General features: G+C 43.5%; 1 protein-coding gene across 2 annotated transcripts in view; it reads left to right on the plus strand.

Annotated features, from left to right (window-relative positions):
- Positions 1–7,497: 7,497 nt before the first annotated feature.
- The window catches only part of ILK (integrin linked kinase), a 283,194-nt gene continuing 275,007 nt past the window's right edge, over positions 7,498–15,684 (plus strand). The window contains exon 1 of one of the 2 annotated variants that reach the window (XM_078658746.1): positions 7,498–7,696. The gene's annotated coding sequence lies outside the window, so the exon portion shown is untranslated. The remainder of the gene's footprint in view (positions 7,697–15,684) is intronic. The other variant, XM_078658747.1, reaches the window with a different exon arrangement.

Raw genomic sequence — 15,684 nt, forward strand, 5'->3', positions numbered from 1 at the left:
AACCGTCCAAGCAGCGATTACATCATGGAACTTAGAACGCAAATAATCAAATGGATACATGCAAGTTAAAGAGGAAATGCATAACATAAAATAGCAACAAAACCATTTCATTGAAAAGCAACATACTACAAAGAGCCAAGATAGACATCAGCTTTTGTCGAGCATGAAAGCTGGGTGGAGACCTGGGGATTTGTTTTAACACCCCTCCAGCTAATAACACGGGTGGACTGTGGTGCCCAGTACAGGAGCGTGGGAGCATTTAGACCAGGGAGCATGTGTGTGCAGCAGTGGTGAAAGGAGGTGCAAATATTGAAGATGCTCCTCCTTTTGACTGTCTGGCTCCTTTTCCCCTCTTGTTCTTCCTCAGTTGGGTTGGCTCCCTGGTTTTCTTTGGACTTGGCCCTCGTAACTTTTGGACTGGAACTCGTGTGCTTCCCGCAATTTTGGGACCTTCTCCTGATGTCCCTCTTGCCCTGGGTGCATCTTGCCAAGTTGAGATGGTTTCCATCGATGCTCACGACCCGGGTCTGCCATTTTGTTGATTCTTGTTCTTTCCTTTGGTCCCTTGGATTCCATCCTGCTGATCTTCAGACATTTCACTTACGCTGGACTCCTTGTCTCTTTCTCCCCCTTTGGCCCCCCTATCTCCTCTCACCAATCTCAGCCTCCAACTCTTCTCCCGCACATACCGCTCTCTACCCCTTTTTCTTTTAATTTTTTTATTATTTTTTATTTTTCTATTCACTCTGTAAATATGTGATATATACTTGTCCAAGCCAAATCGCTGGTAAAATGGAACCCTGAGAAAATCTACTATTTGTATACATATGTATATAGAGATAACTCTGACCACTAGTATATGTAGTAGGCCTTTGTACTCACTACCATTCCTATGTGATTCTTAGAGTTTATCCATTTGTTTTTCTTCCTTGAGTGACTTTTGTGGTATCCTTCTCTATGTTTCTGACTCATTGTAGAATGTTATTTGTAGATTGTTATTCATAGAATCTGATGATGTAGGCATGTTATGATTCTAAGTCTGCTCAAGACTATGTCAGTTGCTGCCTGCCTGTCTCTGCTGTGGATGAGATCCTTTCTCCTTGATGTATGAATAAAGAAACGTCTTATTCAATCTACATTGGACATTGTACTTCTTCACATTGGCGACGAGGATGGGATTGATGAAGACTTCCCTTACAACTTTCGGTATTTAAAGAAGAAGAAAATAAAGAAGAAGAAAATTTTCAACAAAAAAAAAGGATCTCAACACCAAGCCTCAACTTAAGGTACTTTACACGTTTTAACGTTTTATGGGCTTTGAAAATTAAAGAAAGGAAGCTTCTATCCTATCTGGATATTATTTGTACCCTCTTTGAAGTTTAAAGCGCCTTCCTGCTTACTTAAAAAAAAAAAAAACGGCTGCTTTGTCTCTAAAACTTTGAACCACCTTTGACTTTTAAGCCACAAATTGCCTACATTGATTGGCTTTTATTCGTCATCAGCTAGTTTTATGGGACTTTATTCTTCCTTTCATCCCCTGATATTAACGATGCCAGTCACGGATGTTTCAATTGTTTTCTCGTGTGGAGCAATTTTTTTTGTTTAAGTGCTGCCTGTTGAGCTCTCATTTGTATGCTGAAAGACCAAGCAGCTGGCGTGTTTGCACAGGAAACCTAAGGGTTGCATTCATTAACTGCGAACTTACAGTTTGGGCAATACAAAAATAAACATCTACCTGCACGTTACTTCAGTCGCGCTCCAGGCTCTCAGTCGCGCTCCAGGCTCTTTTACTACGCAACGCGCGCTTGCTCACAAGTCTTCTCTACGCTGCGCTCGCATTGCTTACGCTGCGCTCCACTGACGTCACAGACGGCTCCTTCCTTGGCAACGCCTGCTTCCCTTGACGACGCCACACCGGAGCTTCAGTCTGCGGCGCAGCACTCTCCTCGGTGATCCTTTCTGTATGCAATTACGAATAAGGATTAAAGGAAAGGTAACAGCATTTCAGCGATTCACTTTATCTATATAAAATCGTCACTTTGCCGGTTTCTTTCCTGAACTTAGTGGAATTCATAGACCAAGACACCAGTTTACTGTCTCTTTACGCTTTGTGGAATTCAAAGTCCTTTCTACGCTGACACACTCAGCTTCATTAATGTGTGCAGTGATACTCTGTTTATAAATTATATTTTACTTCGTGGGATTTCGAGACTTTGTCCACGCTGACACACTCAGCTTTGATAGTGTGTGCTCTTAGACTCTACGTATACTTATTTATTTAATTAATATTTATTCACAGGTTGCTCTAATTACTGTGTTTCTTTTGATAATTCATTTATGAACATATTGATATTGAATGTCATTTCATTTCTTTTGACATATTACTGTCATTACTGAGTTTGATGTATTAACATATTGAAGTTTTGCCTTTTATGCTTACACTACTTTGCTAGAGAGTCATGCAGAACGTTACAGCTGCACCTTTTTTCCTTTCGAAACCAGGAGACCCACCCATTCGCTGGTCCAAATGGAAAAAAGTATTTTTAAATTACGCAAGGGTGTGTGGTACTTCTCTTTCTGCAGAAAGGAAGTCTGCACTTTTGATGCACTGCCTAGGCTCAGAAGGTCAGGAAGTGTTCGAACATTTGCCGGAGTTGACTACTGAAGAGGCTAATAATTTAAATGAATTTGAGGTCAATATTAAGAAACTTGACAAGCATTACTTACCAAAAGTGAGTACCATCTTAGAAAGGTACCACTTTGGCAAGCGCATGCAGAAGGATGAGGAGTCTATAGAGACTTATGTCACGGCTTTACGCAAATTGGCTGCCACTTGTAAATTTGAAGGTACTTTAGAAGAAAGATTGCGTGATCAGTTCATGCTAGGATGTTGTTTAGAGAAAATTAAAGATGAGTTGTGGCAAAAAGATGATCCTAATTTAGATGAAGTCATCGCCATAGCCAAAAGACTAGAACACTCTGATGCTTGTGTAAAGGTTTTTAGGAAAGAAAAGGAAATCTCTGAAGAGAAGGTCTTGGTAGTTAATAAGAATAGATCTCTAGAGAAACCAGACCTGAGATCGACGACTAGAACCTCTAAGAAAATCTTCACTTCGCCCTCCTCTTCTCATAATTTTTCAAGAACCTCTACTAATTCTAAATTAAAATGTTATCGTTGTAATGCCTTTGATCATCTAGCCAATGATAAGTCATGCCCTGCTTTGTCTTCTAAATGCAATAACTGTGGTAAAGTAGGGCATTACTCAAAGGCTTGCAGGTCTCAAGTGATCAAAAAGAAAAAACAAGTGAAAGAGGTGTTGATTGATGACGACTCTGACTCTAATTCAGATGACTTGCATTGTGGTGAAATTTCTATATTTGATGAAGACTATGATCCTGATTCTGATGAATTACACTGTGGTGAAGTAACATTATCCGATGGGAAAAGGTGTAAAGGTGCTGTTGATGTAGTACGCATTGACAATTGCGAAGTCAAGATTTTATTTGACTCCGGGGCAAAAATCACTCTAATACCCAAAGTTTTCTTTAATGAGAAACTTTTTGGAAAGGTAAAAGTTTTTAAACCTGACATAAGACCATTAGCCTATGGGAGAAAACCTATTAAACTTGTGGGTTATTTCAATGGTCAAATTGACTACAAGGGACGACTCACTGCAGGTAAAATTTACATCTCATGCATGGGGGACAGCATTTTAAGTTGGTTTCATCAGGCAGATTTACATCTTGCTTTATTTCCTGGTGAAAACCCTTGCATTGTTCTAAGGGATATGGTACCTCCCTCTGGTGACAATTATTCGATTTTAAAGGACGTGGCTCCATGTACATCTGGCTGCAATGTGGTGACTGTTCAAAAAACCTCCAATTTGAATAAAAGTGAGGGGTCTTATCCAGATTGGCGAGGACTGTTTGAAGGTGTATTTAGTGACAAGCTTGGTTGTCTTTCTGGTTATGTTCATAATATTGTCTTGAAGACGAATGCAGTCCCTGTGGCATGTAAAGTGCGTAACGTTCCTTTAGCTATGCAGGAACCAATGCGATTAGAGTTGGAGAAGCTTTTGAGTGATGGAATCATTGTGAAATCTGAAGCAAGCGAATGGGTTTCGCCTGTCGTTTTAGCTCGCAAACCCTCAGGCGAGATTTGTTTTTGTGTTGACCTTAGAGGTCTTAATAGAGAGGTCGTGGCAGATAGGTATCCCCTTCCTAATATCAATACAATGCTAACTCAGCTGGGAGATGCCTGCATGTTCTCCACTCTTGACTTGAGGGCAGCATACCATCAGGTGAGGATTGATGAGTCATCAATGAGTTTCACAACCTTCATCACACCTTTAGGAACATTTAAGTTTACTCGCCTACCTTTCGGCTTAATCTCTGCAGCCTCTGTTTTTCAGCGAGTGATGGAGGATGTATTGAAGGGTATTACTGGAGTCAAAATCTATCAGGATGATGTCCTTGTGTTTGGGTCATCACAAAGTGAGCACGATCTTAGAGTTAGGTCTGTTCTAGAACGTTTTGAAGACAGAGGTTTGACTTTAAGGGAAAACAAGTGCAGATTTAATTTGACTGAGATTGATTATTTAGGGCACTGTTTGACTCCTGGTGGTGTGAAACCAAAGGATAAGTTGGTGAAGACTATACATAGCTTGCCTACGCCAAAGTCTAGAGAGGAGTTGGTTACTTTTTTAGGTATGGCGGAGTATTATAACAAATTTGTGCCACACTTTGCTAATAAGACTTCTAACATGAGGGCTTTGTTAAAAAAGGGGATAAAGTTTTCGTGGTCTCCGATTTGTCAAAAGGAGTATGAACTTGTAAAACAGGATTTAAGTCTTGCTCCCTCGTTACAAAGTTTTGACGTTGATAATGATTCTATTTTGGTCACGGATGCTAGTTCTCGTGGTTTAGGAGCTGTACTCAAGCAAATGAGGGATGGCAAAGAGATTACCATCTTGTTCTTGTCAAGGTTGTTAGTTGGTCCAGAATTATCATATTCCGTGATTGAAAAGGAGGCTCTTTGCATTTATTGGGCCATCAGGAAATTGAAGAAGTTCTTGTGGGGCAATTCATTTGTGGTCCACACTGATCATAAGCCGTTGAAGGAAGTTTTTATAAAAAAGATTTGGATGCCATTTCCTCGCGTATTTGTAAATGGGTTATCGCCCTCCAAGAATTTGAATTTGAGGTGAAGTACTTACCTGATGTGAATAATAAAGTCGCGGATTGTCTCTCTAGATTGGTTGTGGAACAGAACGACCAGAATGTTGAATCTTCTGAAGATTCGTGGGAGATTGATGAATTTAAGGTGTGTGAGATTGTTGAAGGAATTATCCAAGAGGGTTACTGGAGAGATGCCATATCTGCAGACTCAGAGTTACAGGAAGTTTGTAATTTGTTGAGCAATGGGTGGCCATGTCTTAAGAATCTGAGCGATAGTGCCAAGAAGTATTGGAATGTCAAGGATGAGTTGTCCTTAAAGGATGGTTTGTTGTGGAGAGGTACAAGGCTTATTCCACCTTCTTTGATTAGGGAGAAGATTCTTCTCTTGGCCCACCAAGGACATCAGGGCATATCCAAAACTAAGGAGAGGCTACGGTTACATTTCTGGTGGCCAGGTATTGACCTTCTTGTGGAGCGGTTGATTCGTGATTGTGCAGAATGTAGCTTCTCTGACAAGGTTTGTAAGACAAGGACACAACCAATGGTTATAAGGGATACGCCTGTGCGCTGTTGGCAGGATGTTGCTTTGGACATCCTAGGTCCCATTTCTTCTGTGAACTCTCAACGTTATGTCTTAGTCATGATGGATATGTTCTCACGGTGGCCGGAAATAAAAATTACCCAAAACATTGAGACCAAAGATGTTGTAAAATTTTTACGTGACGTTTTTAGTAGGGAGGGGTTTCCTGAAACTATCCTTACTGATAATGGGGTTCAGCTGGTATCAAAAGAGATGGAAGATTTTTTGACTAGTAAAGGTGTTAAACACAAACGTTGTTCACTTTATCATCCAGAATGTAATGGTATGGTGGAAAGGTTCAACCGCGTACTTAAGGAATCCATTCAGATTTCTAAAGACCAAGGCTCAGATTGGAAAGATAACCTTATGGAAAGAGTCATGGTTTATAGAATTACGCCACATTCCTCCACAGGTGAGATACCTTTTGTACTTTTTCGTGGTCGCACTCCAAATACTTCGTTATTTCAGACTTGGATGAGAAATTTAGGGGTGCAAACAAATAATCCTAACAGAGACTCAGTTCCATTAAAGCAAAAGGTGAAGTCAGAACTGAGAAAGAAGAATTTTGATAGCAGACATGCTGTTGCTCTTACCAGGGTATGTGTTGGGGATCGAGTGAGGGTTCGTCTTCCACTTAGGTCTTCAGGGCCAAAGTTTTCTTCTCCTTTTTTTGTCACAAAACTGTTTCGTAATGCTGTTAAGCTAAATGATGGAAGAATTTGGAATTTGAATCGAATTACTTCCTTTTCAGGTCCTACTGGGAAGTATGCAACCAACAGCAATTCGGTTAAGAAAAGTGTTCATATTAAGTCTGATGTTAATTCTGATCCCCCTACCAGGAAAAGCACGTGTTTAAGCCGTGCTCCTACTGCTCTAAATGATTATATTTTGAAATAGTTTTTTTTTAGTGTTTTTTTTTGTGTTTCAGGGGAAGGTGTGTGGTATCCTTCTCTATGTTTCTGACTCATTGTAGAATGTTATTTGTAGATTGTTATTCATAGAAGCTGATGATGTAGGCATGTTATGATTCTTAAGTCTGCTCAAGACTATGTCAGTTGCTGCCTGCCTGTCTCTGCTGTGGATGAGATCCTTTCTCCTTGATGTATGAATAAAGAAACGTCTTATTCAATCTACATTGGACATTGTACTTCTTCACAACTTTCCAACTTGTACATTTGCAACTTTTTTTCCTGTTTTTATCTTTTATGTAACTCATGTAATCCTAAGTCCTTATGTATCGCAACTGGTTCTTTTGTAAAGCGCTCTGACACCTTCGGGTAATGTTCGCGCTATAGAAAATCGTATAAAATAATTTAAAATAAAAAATTGTCCTTATTCTAAATATGTAATAAAACACCGTATTCGTTAATGTGTAGCCAAGTGGATGACACTGTTAATTTAATTGATGTAAATGTTAACTGCCATCACCTCTCTGGCTAATAGCTTCTTTCACACGCGAGGCCTATTGGCTTTGCCAATGCTTGTTCTTTGGAGCGGTGCGTTTAAGGCGATAAGACCTACTCAAGATGGCGGCTTCATGGTACTGTGGGCGGGGCGTCCATTGTCTCTGTGACATGTAGAGAAATGTCCAATAAGAAGGCTTCATAGGGGCTGTGGGCGGGGCTTACTGTCTGCCTCTGACGTTCGGTGGTACGTCCAATATGGCGGCTCGCTCCTCCTTGTAGCCAGTGACGTCCAAGATGGCCGCCGTCAAGGGGCGGGCTGCTCCAGGCCTCAGTCCCCACCCCGGGGTGTGTCTGGCTGCACCGCCCCTCGGTCCCTCCGCCCCCGCACTGAGCTGGTGTCATCGAAGGCGGGGTTGGCAGGGGCCGCGGCAGTCACCGGAACCGAACCCCTCCTGTGTCTGCAGCCCGGAGTACAGCGCGGGACAGCGGGCCACACCCGGGACAGGCAGCCAGCACCGCCACCACAGACACGGTGAGGAGGCGCGCCGGGACCGCGGGCGGCAGGGGGGCCGTTTCCGCTTAAGGGCAGAGAGAGGAGCAGGCAGCACCCGTGGGGCCGAGAGAGCAGGCAGTACACTGGAGCAGGCAGTACCCGTGGAGTGGGGCTGAGAGGGGAGTTGGCAGCGCCAGGGGTACAGGGGCCGCAGGAGGCACCAGAGAGAGGAGCAGGCAGCACCGGTGGGGTCGAGAGGAGGAGGCAGCAAGTGGGCCGACAGGGTTGCAGTCAGCAATAGTGGGCAGACATGGGTGCAGGCACCACCAGTGAGGCTGAGAGGGGGTGGAGGCAATCCCAGTGGACAGGGAGGGGTGCAGGCAACCCCAGTGGGCAGAGAGGGGTGCAGGCAGCCCCAGTGGGCAGAGATGGGTCCAGGCACCACCAGTGGGCAGGGATGGGTCCAGGCACCACCAGTGAGGCTGAGAGGGGGTGGAGGCAATCCCAGTGGACAGGGAGGGGTGCAGGCAGCCCCAGTGGGCAGAGAGGGGTGCAGGCAGCCCCAGTGGGCAGGGAGGGGTCCAGGCACCACCAGTGAGGCTGAGAGGGGTGCAGGCAGCCCCAGTGGGCAGGGAGGGGTGGAGGCAGCCCTAGTGGGCAGAAAGGGGTGCAGGCAGCACTAGTGAGACGGAGAGGGATGCAGGCAGCACCAGTGGGCTGAGCGGGATTCAGGCAGCTCCAGTGAGGCTGAGAGGAGCAGGCAGCACCAGGGGACAGACTGCAGCAGAGTGAGCACAAAGTTGAGTCAGAGAAACACGCATCAGATAGAAAATGATTCAGGCAAGCAGCGAGAAGCAGGCATTTATGGGGAGGAAGACCTGAAGGCACTAGACCGACGGCTGTACAGCCAGCAGTGTGAGAGCAAGACGATACGAAGGTAATACTATGGGAGGAGACAGACGTCTGATGTTGCAGAGCAGGCAGCAGAGAGCCAGTCTGGGAATCAAACAGCGTGGATGGACAGCACCAGAGAGTCTCGGGCTTAAACGGGTAGTGTGGAAGAAGGAACACCAGAGGGATAGGCATAGATGCAGACAGCACCAGGAAAGCAAATACAGTGTCAAGTAACACTGGGAGCAGATGGCACCAAAGCACACGCAGCACTGGAGAGGCCGGCTGCACCAGGGGGCATGGAAGCTGGCAAGGAACCTGGGAGCAGCTAAAGGAGCAGGCAGCTCACAGAAGCTGGTTGGACCCAAGAGCAGATAGGACGTGCAGACAGACCCAAGGGAGCAAAGAGGCAGGGTAGCAGCGACACCATGGGATCAGGTAAGCAGCGAAGCATGCAACAACAAAGGAGCAGGCAGGTCTAGAAGAAGGCTGCACCATATGAGCAGAGAGGCAGAAAAGCAGGCAGCAGAAGGCGTGGATAAGTAAGACATGGTAGAAGTATACATAATGGGAGCAGATAACCAGAGAAGGAAGTGGGTTCAGGGTGGCAGGTGTAAAAGCATTCAGCACAACAGGGACTGACAAAGAAACACTTGGAAGTTGACAGCAAACGGGTCGCTGGCTTCACCTGGAAGGTCAGAGGACATTGGCAGAAAGGGTAGTGGAAGTGGACAGACCATGGAATGTGATCAGACCGGGATCCAGACAAAAAAAAGAAAACCGCCCTATTAAAGTATGGAATTGCATACTAAGTACAGAGAGGGACTGCCTAGCATTTCGCATGGAGTACATGGCTGGCACAGGGCGCAAGAGGGGGCATTAAATCTTTGTATATGCACATCAATATGTCATCCAACACACTGTATTGTCACACTAATCTGGTTTGTGAGGAATCTGCATCCCTCTTAAACAGGTGTGTGTGCGCTACCTTTGCAGCTCCACGTGTAGAGATAGATGGTTGAGCGTTCTCGCCACAGGCTGCTGTCACGCCCATCATCTACCCTTTTGGAAATGGAGGGCGGGAGGCTATACTGCCTGTCCTTGTGTGTGACTCGTGCGTCTGTATGTTTGCACATTACCTTTGCAGCTCCACGTGTAGGACGGTTAAGCTGTCTCTCTGGCCCACACCCAGTTGTCACACCCATTACCTGCCTGCCTGGGAATGGAGAGCCGGAGGCGACGGGTACAGCCACATAACAGAAAATCGAAAGCAACGAACTCTCGAAGAGCTTGTTGTCTATTGGAAGAGACTGCCCCCGGCTACAGTTAGTTCCTTGTCTCTCTTGCAGTTATTTATAGTTGTACCCTGGCTCAGAAAGGTCCACGCGCCAGCCCTGGCTCAGCCGAGTCTGTCGTTTTTGCTGGTTTTGACACAAGTAGAACTGTTCTTACCCACCCTGCTTGGGAGTGGCACTAGCAGCACACAGTGCCAAAGCCAGGTCATCTGGACCTCGCAGGCTGGTCCTATGGTTATTGTTCATTGCAATTTGCAAGCATATGCCACACACATTAAAAGAAAACAATAAATATGCCACCACCTTAAATGGAAGCCATATTGGTGGCCGCACAACTCTAAAAAAAAAAAAAAAAAAAAAAAAAAGTAATTGAACATTACAAGTGTTTCCTAGTAGGCAGGTTAACTTAGATTAGGGAAATACACCCTTTTTAGATTTAATGAACACCGCAAAAATAATTCTCATAGGTGCAAAGGAACGGTATTGTTGACTTTGAATTTCGATAACCTGAAGTGATAAAAGGAATAAAACAGATTATAAAGAAGGAAAAGAGAATCCCATTGGCAAAGTTTTGGTCCTGCAGAACTGGCACAGAAGTGCAGTTCTTATTAGGAGGATGTGCTTGTGCTCAGGCAAAATGTTGACACTCAGTCAAGAGGGTCAATGGCAGAAGTTGACTGATCCAATAGTGCTCCATGTTATATAACCTGTGGTGGTTGAAAGCAAAATGTGAATGACACTTAAAGGGGGCTGACCTAAACCCCTCTATTTATGGAAATGGTTTCTTTATTTAACAATGTTATATGACGCAGAGGAGACAGCCAGAGGTGCTTGTAAGCCAGAGCTAATAAGGGTCTGACGGATAGAATGTCGATGCTTCCATGTAGAGATGTCTCTTTGCTGTTACAACACTATCTTCCCAGTCCTGGGCTTCATAGACGTTATCAGGTTTGCCAGGCCAGTTGGGCTAGTGGAAGCAACGAAAGACTAGAACCTCTAAAAGACATTAGTTTGTCATTGCCATCAGCTTTTTATAAATTCAGTGCAGCTTATATCCCATGGACCGTTTCGGTGGTGAGGCTGTCAAATGAAAACCCAGGCATGCAGCAAGGTTGTGGCCTTAATTTTAGTGCATTTGTTCAAAGATTACCAGCCTCTGTGTGTGACAAACGTGGTTATTGTCACTCACAAAAATTGTGGCCCACTGATATTGGTAGATTGGTACTGGAGCTTCAGTTTGGGGTACGTTCCACTCCTCTTTCAGAAAGCTGCAAAGCATGGTTATGGGAAAATGCAGTTGTGTGGCCTCAATGTTTTCCGTGTTTGTCTCATGCAACATATAATTTTCCTTCTAGCTAAAATGGATCAAAATATATTAAACGTAGTGCATAACAGATGTGAGTGTGATACTGTGTCAGAAGTTGATTGCTGTAATTGTTAACTAGATAATGCTAACACCCCACTTGTATATGCTGTGCAAGGGCATTTGTATGCACTGGGAAGCATTCTAAAATTTAAATCAGGCAGCGGAATGGAGAATTCCTTTTCTTGCGGTGATTTGTTTTTTATCGTTTCACTATGCCAACATAGTTATGTTAACATCACCTACCCACATCTCAAAGCTGCAGTTAATTTTACTGGGCACCCCGACCGTAGAATAATCCAAATATGTTGCGTCTCTTTTAAAGGTCCTATGTTTTGAATCCAGATGTAGGTCCGAGTGAGGCATCTACTTAATAAAATGTGCCATATGTATGGTATCGCATTTTAGGGTCATATCCTGAATCCTAAGGTACTTGCTACGGGGGATGTGTAGCTTTATAAAAGATCTTCTTGTTCAAGGTACTGGCTGCTTCATAAGTCTACTTGTCCTGTTTACAAGTCTGCTTGTTCTGTTTGTGCCAGCATCCTCATGTCCGATCTCCTGATAGGCGCCACTCTCACCATGCCAGGGCTCATGCTAGTTCAGGATTTGGATGCTAGCAATGTTCTGATTTGGGCACCGTTCTTATTGTACCAAAAACAAGGATTGTATTTGTATCAAATGTATGAATATTCACTGTCTCTGTTTGAGTGGCCTCTGTTCAGGAAAGCTTTTTGATCACAACAGGGCTCTGAATAGGACAGCGTTTTTTGTTCAGCAGGAGCTCTGATTAAAGTAGACTTCAGGGTAGGGCCGCTGTTCTAACTGTAGGCATTACCATTGCTCTCTTTCTACTTTAGTGTCAGAGGAAGCGTCAAATGTACTTTTAATCATTGACTCCGTTTGACAAAATGCTACAGTAAATAAACCCAGATTATAATTGCCGTCTAGTGTGTAGGTTGCCAACCGAGGATCAAGAAGCCCTCTTGCAGTCTGATTTTAACCGCTTGAAGCCCCTTGGGTAATTATTGGGCAGTTCACTTCATCTCAATGTGCCGCCGTTCCCTTGAGCCTATACCAAGACCTAGAGCAGTGACTAGTTTACTTTCTACAACTAGATGATTTCTCCAAAGTCTTGTAAGAGTTTAATGTTATGGGCCAGATGCTTGAATCTATTTACATGTGCAAAAGTTGGCATGAAGGTTTTACAAGTGAGCAGATCCACTCACAGGGTCTGAAAGAAGGTGAGAAGTGTTCGTTCCAAGACTGGAATGCCTATACTACGACTTTGTGCACACCCACAAACCTTCATTCAGCAAATTCTTCACAATCCACCCGCACCATGGAAAAAGTGGACATTTAGTCCTTACAGGGGTAATAGTAAAATGTTTTCCAGAGTAATTGGACCACCCCTCCAAAAAATAAGATGACAGTGTAGAGTGTTACTCCGTAGGAGAGGTCATTTTTCTAATGAACGAAAAGGGGAAAAAAACTTAAACAAGTGCGAATACACTTGTTGATCAGGTTTTTGCGTTAGCAAGTGTACATGTATGTAATTGCTCTTGCCAAAACAGATGTCACTAAAGTTTGCTCGGAGTAAAGTTTTCAGGCCTACGCTTGTGAATTCTTGCAAGCTGTAAATCTGTACAAATGAATGTCATACAACTGCCAGTGCAATTTTGTGACTTTCCTGTATAATGGGGCTCTTTTTTTTTGTTACATTACCGTTACCGTTGATTGTTTTGTACTTGTTTCCCGTTATTATTTGTTATTATTTGTTTGTGACAGTATCTAGGCGGAATATGAGGTGTTTGCTTTTGGTTTTGTATACTCACTTTGTATACTCACTTACTGTATATTCTCCGCTACGCACACAGTGTACCGAGTCTGGGTAAACCAACTACTATTGCCCTATGGATACACCTGTCCTCTCTCTTCTCACCTCTCTCTTCTCTTCTTCTCTATCTTTTCCCTTCTCTACCTCTCTTTCTCTCTCTCCCTTTTCTTATCTTCTTCCCTTGATTTGCTTTTTGATTATTGTAAGTGTCGTGATACCAAGAATTTGTTCATTTGTACCTTTGAAGATTTATTGTATTGTCTTTATTTTTATCCTTATTCTTCAATAAAAAAGATTTGAAATAAAAAAAATTATTTGTTTGTGATGCCGTGCACCACACTTGTTTAAATTGATACTTTAGAGAAATGGTATTATTTAAGTTTCTTTTAAAACTACACAATAGTTTATCAAATATGTCTGTGCTTTCCATTCGATTTTTTTCAGATTGCAAATATTTGGGTACTTTTTATATTGAAAACAGTCACCAGTATTGTTTCATTCTTCTGCATATATTTGTATGTAATTAAGGAGCAGCCTCTGAACATAGAGCTACAACATTGTTTTATTTTAATAGTGTATGCAGAATTTTATATTAGATTTGCAGTCAGTAATATAAGCTGAGCTTACAGCTAACTGCAGTTCCTCAATGCGCCCACCCTAATAGAAAAGCTATGTGTTTAATGGTCCATATATACAATTTCCAGGTTTATATACACATGGATGCACATCATGCCTTCGCAAAAGACAATACTCCTTTTACACAACTAAATAACACACTATAAATTGGCTACTAAAGTGTTTGTGCTGCAGGGGCTTGGGTCAGCATGTCCAGTGGACGGGATAAACCTCAAAACTTCCCCTCCTGGCCAATAAGCAATATGTCCTGGCTCCCAGACTTTAGGGATTCCACACCCCTGCTCTTAACGAGGCATCTGTATAGTAAATATTGTACCAAACAATCCCCTTACTGGTTCATCTTTCCAATGTCATTCTGGGATGTGGGTTTCCAGATCCAATCACTGGCACGCAGTGTGCCTTATTAATGCAGTTGGTGTGCAGCAAAGTCTCTAGGGCAAATGGAGTAACATCTCCAGGTATAACATAACCAACAGCAGCTTTCAAATGCAACAGGTCACATCGGACGGATGCTTGGCTCCTGTGCTGGTTCTAGGCTGGCCTGATGTTCTGCACACTGTACCGTATGCACTTTCAGGTTCTTGGTCAATAGTGAAGAATAACCAGAATGCTTGATATAATACCTCTAGGAACAGCCTTCCCAACCCCTTTTGTAAAGTTAACAGTTCTGGAGTGAAAGTGCAAACTGCATGGCTTGTCTTATGTTGTCTCTTCATAGAAAAACTTGTATCCACAGGAAAACATCCTGGGCAAAGAGATTGATTTCTCTTCCAGCTTTGAGGGTACCTGAAAGTTGAATGATTTTGCGTTTGGGAACTTGGGTGGGCTCCTGGTTTACCTTGTTCAGAGTGCTGGGTCTGTCCATGCTTGTGCTGTACCTTTCTGCAGTAATGGTTGCTTGGGTGCACATTTTGTACCTGTGCAATCTCAGCTGGGAAGCACTTTAATTTCATGATAGTGCACCCTAATGCAAACAAAGGAGGGCCTTTTCGTCGTGTTCTGCTCCACACTACTGACGCAGGGGCATGGTCAAACATGCTGGCGGAGGACGCACTGATATAAACTGGTGCCCATTGGGAGCTTGGCCATCAAGGTATTCCATGCAGGCAGGTGCAGACATGCAATTCATACACCAGTGATGGATCCCTGTGTCCCTCCTTAAAATGAGGCTAGTCCCACTGAAGTGCAAGACAGGCTCTGAAAAATCGCTGGTTCGTCTGCTCTTCTGTGCTTTCCCCAGTCCTGGCACGCGATGACAGAAATACAAAGGGACTTGCATCAGGCTAATTTACGGAATTATTATTCTATCTGGGATCAAAATATGATTGAAATGAATAAAGCAGTGGCAATAGATGGGCTACTTCCTTGGGTACTGCACAAGTTTAAGTCTGTAAAGATGGCCTCCTTGCTGCCCGTTTTAAAGTACTCTTATGAGATTAGCTTGTTTCCAGAGGACCAGTGAAGAGCAAACGTGACCCACCTATACTAGCGTAGAAGAGCAGATGAAGCTGCCAACCTCAGGAGTGGCAACCTGATCTTTGGTTGAGAAGTTAACGAAAATCGTAAAAACGAAAGCAGCCTCTTAATAACAGTATCCACTTATTTATTTACTTAGTTTTGACTTTTGTAAGGCACATCGTTAACTCAAACAGTTTCTTGGTGCTGAGCAGGGCCTAATGATGACACAGAGGCACACAATAACTAGAAGATCCAAAAGTCTTACTTAAAGAATTTTAAGGAAGAGACAGATTTTTTGCGTTTTAAGAAATCTCAACAAGTTAGTCTCAGACTGGTAAGAAAATGGAGCGTGCGAGTGCCAAGCTGCTGCTACAGAAAAGGCCCTAACGCCAACACTTGCAAGGCGGTCCTTGTGTGCATTCAATAGTTTTCTATTAGAATGATTAGGACTGATCCAGGAATATCTGATCCTCAATGGGGAACATTTTGGGGTATAAACTGCCCTATGGACCAGACATAAGGATGTTAAACAAGGTATGCTGCTTCA

This window comes from Lissotriton helveticus, chromosome 8 (assembly GCF_964261635.1).
Source record: "Lissotriton helveticus chromosome 8, aLisHel1.1, whole genome shotgun sequence".
NCBI classification, from domain to species: domain Eukaryota; kingdom Metazoa; phylum Chordata; class Amphibia; order Caudata; family Salamandridae; genus Lissotriton; species Lissotriton helveticus.